Source organism: Megascapheus bottae, unplaced genomic scaffold, assembly GCF_031878675.1.
Source record: "Megascapheus bottae isolate mThoBot1 unplaced genomic scaffold, mThoBot2.hap1 HAP1_SCAFFOLD_50, whole genome shotgun sequence".
NCBI lineage: Eukaryota > Metazoa > Chordata > Mammalia > Rodentia > Geomyidae > Megascapheus > Megascapheus bottae.
Window position 1 is genome coordinate 162,313 of NW_028327837.1, and position 13,801 is coordinate 176,113.

The 13,801-nt window shown below is 37.6% G+C and overlaps 1 long non-coding RNA gene across 1 annotated transcript; it reads right to left on the reverse strand.

The window, feature by feature from the left end:
- Positions 1–5,328: 5,328 nt before the first annotated feature.
- Positions 5,329–13,462, reverse strand: LOC150039040 (uncharacterized). The gene is made up of 4 exons (XR_016534543.1): positions 13,408–13,462; positions 8,148–8,201; positions 6,108–6,161; positions 5,329–5,361 (listed from the first exon to the last, which is right to left on the reverse strand). It is a non-coding gene; the product is annotated as an uncharacterized LOC150039040 (long non-coding RNA).
- Positions 13,463–13,801: the final 339 nt, after the last annotated feature.

The window sequence follows — 13,801 nt, forward strand, 5'->3', positions numbered from 1 at the left end:
TCCAGTATTGTTCCTCTGATTGCTTCTGGAGCAGTGCAGCTAATTTAAAAATAACCAAGTGTGAAGACACAGAACCCCAGAAAACATGAGAAAGCCTATGCCACTACATGCCTCAGAACACTAAGGAGCTATTGCTCCTGACAGCAGGCTTTTCTCCCATTGCTGTGGGCCAGTAAGAATGGCAGGAATGCTACACTTCCATCTCAACCAGCATCAGTGGGTGGGGCCCTGGCTCTTTTTGTTCTGAATATGAGGCAAATAAACAAGTCTGTATACCTTTTCAAAATAAAATTCTTTGAAAAATAAAGAATAATTCTTTAAAAAAAATCTTAATTGTGAGAAGACTTTAAGAAAAGTGTTGAAAGAAATCTGTGGACACTTGGATGCCAATACAGTGATCTCCGTGTTTGCTTCTTTAAACACACACACACACACACACACACACACACACACACACACACACACACACACACTGTACTTTCTATCTTACATTTTAATTGGTAATCCACTTGTAGGTACTCTTTTGGTTTCTACTTCAGTTTTGCTAAAGAATAAAAAGGAATGCAAAAGAAACCATGTAAGTTTGGGTCAAGTTAGTTATAATTAATGTTTAACTAGCAAGCTGATCTTCTAAACTTTACACGTAGCAATCTACCATGTCATCTGTTCTAGAAAATGATTCTAATTGATCATATCAGGCCTGTGAAGACAGAAGATTTCAACCTGGTTATAGTTCTGCATGCCTGTAATCAATACACACTGAACGCAGGAGAAGAAAGTTCATTCCAGGAGAGCTCAGAGTACCTTGAGACCATGGATTAACAACAGCAGCAAAATGCCGAAAGATGTATTGTTGAACTTCTTATTTTTACTACAATAGGACTTTATAGGCTAGCAATGAGGACCTCAGAAAATAGTATTATAAAAGTATCTTTATTAAAAAGTGAAAGATTTATACAATGTGAAGAGAAACCAAACTACATGACTCTGATGACAAAATGCCATAGGAAGAAAAAGTATCATCATATTCATAAAAATCTCACCATAATGTGGAATTAGGCAGACAGGCTCACAAGATGACCTAGGACTGGTTAAAGAAGAGCTTATGTGTGATCCTTGACTTTGCTCCACAAAGGATTCTTTCTTTAGCATAAATTTTCAGTCAAAAAACTGATTACATATGAACCAATCGATTTTCACTGCTCATGTCATATTGCTACTTCATATGACACCATACATATTAGTAGCTAAAATCAGAAGATAAGTGAATTGGGTCACCATTTAATTAGAATAAAAATGATACGGCTTGAGATAAGTGCCTTCCCAAGCAGGCTTCTAAATGAGATCACATCCAACTTCCACTCACCACACAGCCATGTGAGAGGCATGTGTGACAGGCTGACCCTTCCTGATGTATGCTTCTTTCATTTTCCTAGCAGCACTGGTGTTCCAACACAGGATCTTTACTTTCTGCCATGCGCTGCACCACGCCTGCCACCAGTCCTTTCATGGTGTTGGTGTTTCTTTGTGTCCAAGTGCTCAGCTCCAGCCATGTGTGTGTGCATCCTTATGAGTACATGTGTCTGTACATATATATATATATATAATATGAACATAAACTTCCACCTCTACACTTGTCTTGGTTTATATCTTACCTTTCTGTCACATTGCCATCATCAGGTGCTGGACAAGGATCATGTGCAGTTGTGCTAAAGTAACAAAAACACCTATGGTCACATATCACATGAATACGGAAGAGTTCAAATTCTGGGTCAAATTCTGATGCAGGTCCTACATTCATGCACTGTTTTCCCTATAACTGGTTCTCTTCTCACGTTGATTTGAAATAAATGCAACCTTACAGTTTCAGACCATGAAGAAATACACTTGATGACACAAAAATGACAGTTAGCATGACTGGCATTCTGGGAGTGAGTGTGTTTCTAGTTCAGTGTGTCATTAAGAAGGACAGGTGCAAGGTCATCTCCAAAAGAGAAAACAACCACATTACTCACCAAGCCACCAAAGAAATTTGGCCTCAAATCACTAAGGGGAAGGCGGGCTCGTGGACTATCCATGACCTTCCTCACATCTAATCAAAACCTCCAGTTTTTCCAAGTAACTACAGTTAGATGAGAAAAAGTAGCTACAGACTCATTTCTGATCTGAAAACTTCAGTGTCCTCCATTCACATGCTGGGGAAATCATCAGAGTGACTGTTGGAGCAAGGAACTTTTGTGTAGTCCCTCTATTGAACATTTATTCCCATGTCAATCCATCACTTTGAAACTTATCAACCACTTTTCCATGCAAATAAGTGTGAGTATTAGGGGAAGGGAAAAATTTAATCTGAGACAATTAGATAGAACAAAATCTTTATGTTCGTGACTTACAACTAAGTGAAAGCAGTGCTCTTAGCTTTTTGTGTTTTCTCCCTAATGGCCTTCTGTTTTCTCAGTCCAAATTTCCTCTTTCTTCCTAGTTAAGTTCCAGGTTCTCCACTCCTTGTGCCAACTTTTTATTGCCATCATTATAAATATCTACCTTGCTCTAATACTATGTGTGGCACGAGGTCGAGCCTTTTCAGTGTGTAACAGACTTGGATAAGAACAAGTCTTGCATGGTGGCAGAGCAAGACACAGTGCCATTGTAGACACTAATTTCACAATGACAGGGCTCTGAACTATCAGGGATGCATGCATGATCTTGATCTTATACATGCAGTTCTGTGCAGACTCAGTAACCTCTATTTTTGTTTCTTTTACTTTTCTGCACATCGGATCTGCTCCTTTGGTCCAATCAATTACAGACTCACAAGTTGGAAACGTCATGTTTTCTAGAGGAATATGTTACTAATGTTAACAATGTACTTGAAGCATATTGTCATGACTGAGTCTTTCTCCAACCCTTCAATGGTATTAGAAAAGAAAGTGATCCACAAATCTCTCAGGGGCTGAGATCTGAGCACCATGGTTCAAAGCCAACCCAGCCATGAAAATCCATGACTCTTTTGTCCAATTTACCACCAGAAAACGAAAGGTGGCGCTGTGGCACAAGCGGTAGAGCACTAATAGCCTTGAGCTGAAGAACTTAGGGACAGCACCCAGTTCAAGCCAATGAATTACCAAAAAAAATAAAAAAAAAAAAAGTGAGAGGGAGAAAGAAAAGTATACCATAACCCAACAAATCTACCTACTCTAGTAGATAATGACTTCTTGTTCACGTTCAACTCACTTCAGAAGAACTCAAGACTTACATATCATCTAATTATCATCTAATATTCCCTGCTGCTGCTCCTGCTCTTCAGATAGGAATAAGAAAAAGCAGTCTAGAAGTAAGGCTCCCCCTCAGTATGAATGTGGGCCTTTCAGGGTTTAAGCATTCAAAAGAAGGAAGGATCACCTCTTAGCTACTGGTGCTAGGCCTACTTTTTGGTTTCAGCAAAGGATTCCCAGGTCCCTTGCCATATGGGATGAAAACATAAATAGGCGTATGAATGTGTGAGAAGAAATTCACCTACTATCTGGGGAAAATAAGTATAAGCACTCTATACATGATCCCCCAAATAAAAAAAAATTAACTCACGTAGTACTGATGTTCGTTTGAATGAACAACAACCGTGGTTAAGTTGCTGCCTTTGCTGTGGACAAATTGAAACATATAAAAACTAAGTAGGACAATGTGGGAAGGAATGTTGTATTTATAACAATATTAGGTTAGAAAACTATAGCTTGTGCATGCTACACAGATGCTCTGTCAAATGTACTATGCCTCTATCTCCTCTGTCTCTGCCAAAACTTCTCTCCAGTACTGAACTCTGAACTCAGAGCCCTGTCCTTGCAACTCCTGTAGTGATGGCATGGTGATCCCTCCTACCTAAGGCTTGCCTGTTCAATAACACTTCCCCTTAGGATTTCACCAGAATGGTAGATGGATGTGTAGACTTGGGTTCACAGGTGTGATTCTGTCTACAGTGGAGTGAACAGCAGAGGATAGCAATATGAAGCCTTCCAGAGTATTCCTTCTGGCAGAAGTCCATCTCCACTGAATGAGCAAAATGCATTGCATGTGTGAATGAGGAAGAAGAGATACAGTGATAAACAAGAAAGTAAAATATTCCTGGAGCCCTGACTTGAAGCCATAGTATCAGAATATTGCCACTCTGCCACACACGTGTGGACATGATCGATCTCTCTCTCTCTGTCTCCTACCTCTTTCATTGTAAACCTAAATTTATTCACAAACCCTGTATTCACAGATGTGAGCAGTAAGGAGCTTGACATAATGCTGTGGAGCCATCTGTCTATCCAATAGAAATGGTGCCCATAAAGTACTCACACTGTCACAAACCTTACAACCACAGTTTTGAAAAGTTGGCATTAGTGCACAATGAAAATAATATGTATAATTTAAGGTCTAGGCCTACAGAAAGTCTATAACCATCAAAGAACTGGACATAGCCAACAGAATATGGAAAGGACCGAACAAACATGTAGCCACTTCGATCTGACACTTGTATTTCTTCACCTGTGAAGAAATTGTTATGGCAGGAAATAAATGCATAGGATTCTGTGTCTTTGCCATCAGACCAAAGGAACACAACCACTTGTAGTAGGATCTCATACACTGGCAATGTGGGGGGTTTTAGGTGTTTCCCTTCACTGCTCCCTACAATAGCAAAACACTTTTGTGCAACTCATTTCTCATTTACTCATCAAAATGGAAAAGGGGCAATCTGACAGGCAGAAGGTACACTGACAATATTTGGAAACTACCCAGAAATGCTCAATCTGTTTCATAACATTTATATTTATGTATGTTTATCTACTTGTAGATATCTGACCTTTGCTTGAATTCTTCCGTCCCAAGATCTGGTGGGTCATTTTTATCCAAGCTAAAGAGAATTAAATTATAGATAATCAAATACCATGTGCAATCATAGTTTTACGTTTTCACTCAGTGTAGTAAGTTAATCTAAGACTAACAAATTTGTAGAAATCAAAACTTTTACATATTTAGCTAAATGAACAAAGGAATTTAATTTGGGGTAGGGGAGTTACATTTGATCATTTCAAAAGAAATCTTTTATGCATTGTCAAAGAATTTTTCTCTCTTAGTAAACCTAATACACTGCTCCCTACAATAGCAAAACACTTTTGTGCAACTCATTTCTCATTTATTCATCAAAATGAAAAAGGAATAATATGACAGACAGAAGATACACTGACAATACTTGGAAATTTCCCAGAAATGATCAATATGTTTCCTAACATATACTTATACACGTTGACCTATATGTCTATATCTGACCTTTGCTTGAATTCTTCTGTCCCAAATTCTGCTGGATCATTTTTATCCAAGCTAAAGAGCATTAAATTATATACAGTCAAATACCAAGTGCAATCATAGTTTTACTTTTTTACTTAAGGTAGTAAGTTAACCTAACACTAACAAATTTGTAGAACTGGAAACGTTTACATATTTATCACTTCAAAAGAAAGCTTTTATGCATGGTCAAAGAATTTTTCTCTTACTAAACCTAACACACTGATTATTGGTATCATGTAGTTTAATTGTACATGCAACTCACTTCAGAAGAACTCAATCCATTATACAATCTGATTTTCAGCTTTCTAAGTCTGCTCTTCTCTCTCCTTCCTGTCACTAACTTGGCTGATTTCTTAACTGCTTCTCACCAAAAGACAAGAAACTACAGCCTAAAAGCTGGACTCTCATCATACCTGAAAATGAGCCTGTCTACTAAGTACCAGATTTCTAGAGAAGGAAAGAGGCCCACCAACATTTTCACCTCAGAAACACTGAGACCACCTCATTGTTCCTGACTGGGACTCTCTCCTCCATTGTCTCAGTACAAGTTGCAGGAAATAGGTAAATAAGGTAGAGAATAGGTAAATAAGGATACGGTTACTATGTTTTACTTCACAGTATACCATGACCAAGTATCTGCTGCCTGACGCTATCATTTTCAATTTAGTTTCAATACAAGAGAAGGATACATGAGGACACTGATCAGCTGTCATATAGATTGGGTACTAACCTCACCCTAGAAGTGAATTTACACTCAGATGACAGAAAATTCAACTCACCAAATGTTAATGCTTGGGTCACAAACTGCAATGGCAGTTAATGCTGTGTCATCTCTAAAAAATAAAATAATATAAAATCAGCCACAGAAAATCAGTTGGAACATTTAGAAGAAACCAAACTGTTTCTACAAGGCTGTGTACTAAAACCATAACTGTGTTCATCTGAGGAACATGCTCTGCCACTTGAGCTACATCGCCATCTCCAGCTCTTCTGTTCCCTCTAGCTATTTGCTCTGGTACTATGGTGTGAAGTAGGAGACCTGTACTTAAATGAAAAGCAGTATTTCCATTTTACAATAGAATGGATTTGAATCTCTTCAGGAACTTAAACATGGAACTTAGAAAAGTAAAGTTTTCACACAAGATAGAAGAATTGTTCCCCCTACCACAGTACATAATGCCATCTTGTATGACTTTCAATGCAATGCAATTCAAGGGAGCTCAACCCGGAGATCACAGCCAATATTCTGCTTCCTCTGTTCCTTCTATTCCCTTCTTATTTTCAACAATCGTGGATGTCTTTACTGACTTACTTGCAGAGAGTACCAATGGGTGGCAGGCCAGAAGCAGAGAACTCTCCACTGCTACCCAGGACAGAGAGAACTCCCTCTCCTCTGGAGTCTCAATCCTTCACCCAATTTGCAAAAAGAATGGCACAAAAAATTGCACTTCCCTGACCTTCCAAATGGTTCCCACAAACATGGTGCTTAGTCTCTGTACAGCTTTCTACACAAGTCTGTCGACATTTGGGTATCTGACCACTTAGGGCTGTCTTGTGTGCATCCATGTGCATCCTGCTAGTTATTATCAACATCAATAATTAAATTGCACACAGTCAAATACTGTGAGAATTCCAAAACCTACTTTTTCTCTCCAAATAGCTATAACTGCCTGAAAACTAACTCTACATATACTGTATATGCAAGGGGGTATTTCGTGTGCTTTCCTAAAAATATGGCCTCTCACTTCAATGAAATGTTCACCTGTGCTAAACAACCACTTATGCAAGACTGACAAATTCTTTTCCTAAACCACTGGTAGCACTGTTTTTATGGGTTTCCTTATCTTCCATTTCCCTTGCTATGGAATTAATCAAGCTGATCTACCACCTACATTTCTGCTTTCTCTCTTCCCTCCATGCTGGCACTATTGTTCTCTATCCATCCAGCCTCTCTGAGTGATAAAAAGGATTTGTATTTCATGAGTTATTCGCATTAATATCCAGAATATATGTTGGAATGATCGCACAGACATGCTTTTACTATTTAGTAGTATTTCACATTCACATAAAATTCTAACCCTCACTTGATGGTAAAAGCCTTCTCATCCCCTAAATAAATCACAAATGGTATGAGGGAGGTGTCTTCAGCTGTCACGTCTCCCATGAACATCTGATATCCTGGTCATTATATTTTAACCAGTCTCCTTCCCACAGCAATTGAAGGAGACACATCAGGGATGAATATGGCATGAAAAGATTCTCTGGTCTTTTCATCACCATCTCTTGAAATAGACATCCAGCACATAACTGTGTAAATTTTTGTTTAGGCCTGAACGTGAACTTAGAGGTAAGGCATTTTTGGATAATACCTATCAAATTAAAACCCAGTAATGACCAGCCTTTACTCATTCATTCTGGAGGAATGGAGGGAGGGAGAGAGGGAGGAAGAGAGAGAGAGAGAGGGAGATAACCATCCTCTAGCTAGAGAAAACAAATTCAATAGAAAGAAGTTTCTTAACCTGCTAAATCTTACAGCAAAACATTAAATTGTTTTTGGCCATTAAAATAGATTAGGAACAAGAAACATTCTTGGTATTTCTTCTTAAAAATAGCTAACATTTTAGAAAGAAACTACTGATATTATGGCCAAAGTAAATTAGAAAAATATCAAAGACTTTCAATTGTCATCTATACTTACAGGTCCCTAATCTCAATTACTTTCTTTTCTGTGACTGTCCTTTCATGGATGACTGTACTTACATACATGTAAATATGCATAAATACACATGGGTCACATTGTATGTTTATTCGGACCTTACCCTTCATTGTTGGTTCCTTTGTCATGTTCAGTTGAGGTATCAGATAAAATATCACTAAAGAATGAAACCAAAATATATAGTCAGAGGCTCCAATGATTTTCTACATTTGATTACATGTCCCTCCTTTCTTTCTTCCATAACCCATTAAACATTCAGATTTTTGTTCCATTTCTATGTATTTTAATTTTTTCTATTGTTTACTTCCATGTCTATTTCTAGTTGAATTCCACCATAGTATGATAGCACATGGTAATATTATCTTTTCTTATATGTCCTGTTAAGACTTCCTTTAGACTCTGCCAAGAAACCTCTTTGAATAATTACTACGGAGGAGTATTAGAGAAAGGAAAAGGAAAAAAAGAGAATAACGCTGCCTCTATGCTGTAAATATTATTTCCTTTGGGGAAAGCTTGGGGTTGCCTGGACGATACTTATTCTGGGACTGCTGGATGGAATATTCTGCAGATATGTGCTACCTTTGGCTCTGGGTCTTCAGTTAAATCTGGTTTCTTGCGGATTCTTTGGAAAGGATCTAACATGGTTGGGATCCATCAACTCATTTCTGTTCAGCGATGTCTGTTGTGTCAAATTGGGTGCATTGAGGATTAGTTGCCTTTTTGTTGTTAATCATTACAGTGTCTTTAGCAAAATGAAATGACTTTCATGTTGTAATACTTTCAAGTTTTCTTTGCCAGATAGGAGTACATTTACATTTGCTTCCTTTTGGGTGCCATTCTTGGAATATCTCTTTCCATCCATTCACATCAAGCATGTGACTGTCTCTGTTAGGGACGTGGACTTCCTTCTTTCTCTTTCTTATTATGTTTCTCTGCAGGTACTATTGGGTTTCCTCTTAGGGCCTGGGTGTTCTACTTTAGCTTTCTCTATTAAGATGAATACTCTACCACTTGAGCCATACTTTTTGCTTTCGGGAAGTAAACTGCCGGGTTTCCTGCCGATATTCCTATTTAGAATGCCACTGCTTTGTTCCAGAAAGGATTCTATCCTTTGGTTGAAGTGTAGCTGATATAATGACTAGAAGAAATTCTCCTCATGACCTGTTCCTCTCTTACCCTAGTTGTTATAAAGAAGGAAGAAAGATGTGCATTTGTCTCTCAGTAGCTGGGCTGTCATGCCTGTGTCTTAGTTGCTTCCCATACTTCTTATTTCACATTTTGACATCTGTTGGTGTACGCACAAATATATTTCTTTCCTTCATGCTGCCTTTAGAAATATGTGTGGATATATATATGTATATGTATATATATATATATATATATTCAGAGAGTCCTCCTAGATTTAAACTCACATTTCAATGCTAGATCCCACATAACATTCTACAGACACTTCTTCCAGGATAAGAAAGTCTCGTCATAAGGCACAACTATACTATACATTTTCAGTCAAATAGCTACCTACTTTATACATGAAGTGATCAATTTTCTCTACTGCTATAACACTGATACCTCATACTTCAGTATACATATAAGTAATTAAAATCAGTAGATAAATGAAGCTAGGTCATCAGTTTGATTCGAATGAAAGTATGTTGTTAATGATTACTAATAGTGGAACTGTCCCTCACTTAACAACAGTTTCTTAGTATTACCATATATGCACATGAAGGCATGTATCACTTGGAAAGTTAGAGTGTAAATACTGCACCCACACAGATTTTACTGATTATTAAGTCTTTTAACCATATGCTTCCTGTTGCTCATTAAGTTAACTACTGCCAGTAGTAAAAAGTAAATTGATAGGCCAGATACACAAAGAAGAAGAGAATAAAACTTTCTCTACACTTTCTCCAAACAACAAAGGAGGAAAGAAACAAGGATACAGTAAAGAAAAAGAAATGTGAGCAATATGTCCCTTATGATCAAGCAGTATTTGGGTGATACGGACTATTCTCTTTAATGAAAGATGCCAATGGTTTTAATGGTTTAAATATAATGAATTTAACCTTGACTCAATGATACACTGCCCACTAAACACGCATTTCATGAGTGAGTATGGAATGGAGGAATTTATTTCTGGAAAACAATCAAATGTAAGCAATGACAGAAAATTCTTGTTACACAGTTAAAAGAAAAGGGCAGTAAACAGTGGAAAACTATCAAGACTGGCAGGAAATTTTGTGAACTATATCAAATAAACAACCATGGCAGCATAGATATCTCCTGATTTCTGCTTTTCTGAGGTGTTATTCCCAAAGAAGGAAATTAGTCATAAGTTCTTGTCTCTAGACTTTCTTTATGGAGAACTCAGGTTAAAATATATAAAACTAACAAAAACAGAAACCCCATCTTGTTTTCCCCCTCCTCTTCTCTATTTCAAATAAGTGTATTAAAAGGGGGGGAAGGGAGGTTAGCCTAGTGGTAGAGTGCTGGCCAAGCATGCAGAAAGACTCGGTTTCAATTCCTCTGTACCATGTACATAGAAAAAAGCCAGAAATGGAGTTATGGTTCAAGTGGAAGAGCTCTAGCCTTGAGAAAGTCCAAGCACATTGCCCAGGCCTTGAGTTCAAGCCCCAGGACCAACAAAAAAAACAACAACCATGAATAGTCATTGTAACAATATAGGTATGTAGGGCAGGAAACTGCTGTTCTATAAAACCAACAGCATGAAATCTTCAAGGAGACATACACTTGAATGACATTAGATGCATTCTATCCATTGCTAGTAAGGAAAGATCAGTTAGATAAAAAATATCAATCAAAAAACATCAAAGTTTACTACAGTCCAAATTTGTTTAGAAGACACTTGAAAACATTTCATCTTTTAGCTGAAGAATATATATTCTATCAGAAGATCAGATGCTGAGCTACTAACCTAGTCTGAAGAAATCAAAAAACAAAATTGAAATCAAAAGTGTATCTTACTTTTTTCAATTCATGGGGCTTCAACACTAGGCCTCGGTTCTTTCCGTGAGCTCTTCAGCTCAAGACTACTACTACCCTGTCCCTAGAGTCACAGCACCACTTATGGTTTTGCTAGTGGTTAATTGGAGGTAAGAGACTCACACAGTCTCACAGGCCAGGGCTGGTTTTGAACTGTGATCCTCAGATCTCTGCCTGCTGAGTGGCCAGAATGACAGCAGCAGTGTATCTTATTTAAGGACATAGAGCTACAAAAATACTAAAGGTATTAGAGATTATATTAGATATGAAAGTTAACTGATAAGTAATGGATCAATCAGAGGACTGATAAACCAAGAAAGAAAGTTTAACTTACTTAAAGGAAATGGGAAAAAATTGATACTATTGCAAAACACACTAACTTTGATATGGTAGTAAAGCTGATATTCCAGATGTGTAAGATGGAATAGTAGTCAGAGATAAGGCGTTGCCAGTGTGGGTAGAGGGATTGTGAAATGTCCCTTGCATTGTGCTGGTGTTTTATCAGTGTCTTACCTCCTGGGAACTACAGACAAATGAGAGTACCTTTTTGTTTCAGAAAAGGATTCCCTGCGACCTTGGCTCATTGTGAGTAGCTGACAGGCACCTAGGGATTCTAGGTGCTAGTTCTTGACATCACAGCACTCCATGAACCACTCTCTTTTGATCTGCTCTTCATATCCTGCTGAGTTTCAAAACACATCTGGATTATATATGATATTCATAGGTAGTCCTCTGTATCCTGAAAAGTCACCACTGTCCAATTCTGATTTATCACTTGATGACAAAAAACTCAATTTACACTAAATGAAAGGAACTTTAAAAAAATGGAACCAAGAGCTTTATTTTGTGTGATTGTTGTTTTTAAGGTATTATGTTATTTCTCTTTTCCTTTTTCCTCTTTATGGTTAATTTCCTATTGGGACTGTATCTGACTTTATTATCTGGTATACTGTATATGTTCTTATTCAGTTATTTGAAATAGGAAAGGAAAGGAGGGAAGACAAGATGATTGGGAGGGGGTGGGGAAAAGAAATGGGAAAAAATATGAAAAAGAGGAATCAGTTTGTGACAAGTAATCTTCCTATTACCTGACGAATGTAAGTGTAACCCCTCTATACCTTGTCACGACCAAAAAAAAAATCAGTTCGCACACTACTTATGTCTTCATTTGAAGGAACAATAACAGTTGTTAAGTTGCTGTTCTTGTTGTGGACATATCAAAACATAAAAAAATTAAGTGGGAAAATGTGGGAGGAAATGATACAATGTTCTAACACTACTCGGTTAGAAAACTGTGGCCTTGTTTTTCTACACAGGTGGTCTGTCAAATGTACTATGTGTCTACGTCTTCTGTCTCTGTCAACCCTTCTTTTCCTGAGGTCAGAACTCAGAGCACTGTCCTTGCTACTCCCATGATCATGGCATGTTGATCCTTCATGCCTAGGCTTGCCTGATCAATGACCCTTCCCATTAGGCTTTCAACAGAATTTTAGATAGATGTGCAGACCTTTGGTTTACAGATGGGGAAAATATGACAGGATAGCAATAGAAAGCCATCCAGGGTATTCCTTTCTGCAGAAGTACATCTCCACTGAATCAACAAAAGTGTGCACTTCATGTGTGGATCAAGAAGCAGAGGCCCAATGATAAGCAAGAAAACAGATTAATCCTGGAAACCTGATTTGGAGCCCCTTTACCTAAAGCACACATGTGGACACACACTCTCTCTCTTAGTCTCCTAGCTCTTTCATTGCACACATAAATTTATTCACAAACCCTGTATTCACAGGTGTGAGCAGTAAGGAGCTTGTCATAACGCCGTGGAGTCATCTGTCTATACAATATAAATGGTGTCCATAAAGTATTCACAGTGTCACAAACCTTAGAACCACAGTTTTGAAAAGTTGGCATGAAGTTCACAATGAAAAGAATAGATATAGAGAAAGAGTATACCCATCAAAGAACTGGATAGAGCCAATAAAATATGGAAAGGCCCGAACAAACTTGTAGTCACTTTGATCTGACACTTGTATTTCTTCACCTGTGAAGAAACTGTTACGGCACGAAATAAATGCAAAGGATTGTATGTCATTGCCACCAGACCAAAGGAACACAACCAGTTGTAGCAGGATCTTATACACTGGCAATGTGAGTGGGGGGTTTAGGAGTTTTCCTTCACTGCTCCCTAAAATAGCAAAACATTTTGTGCAACTCATTTCTCATTTACTCATCAAAATGAAAAGGAGTAATATGACAGACAGAAGATACACTGACAATATTTGGAAACTACCCAGAAATGATCACAGTCTGTTTCATAACATATATATTTATGTATGTTTTTCTATTTATAGATATCTGACCTTTGCTTGAATTCTTCTGTCCCAAATTCTGTTGGGTCATTCTTATCAAAGCTAAAGAGAATTCAATTATATACAGTCAAATACCATGTGCAATCATAGTTTTACTTTTTTACTCAAGGTAGTAAGTTAATCTAACACTGACAAATTTGTAGAAATTGAAACCTTTACACATTTAGCTAAAGGAACAAGGTATTTCCATTTTTTTCCCTAGAAAGGAAATTCGTTTTGCAGGAACTTATATTTTTACCTCTACAAAAGAAAGCTTTTATGCATGGTCAAATAATTTTTCTCTCTTAGTAAACCTAACACACTGTTTATTGGTATGTGTTAGTTCATTTGTACGTGTAACTCACTTCAGAAGAAATCAATCCACTATACAATCTGATTTTCAGCT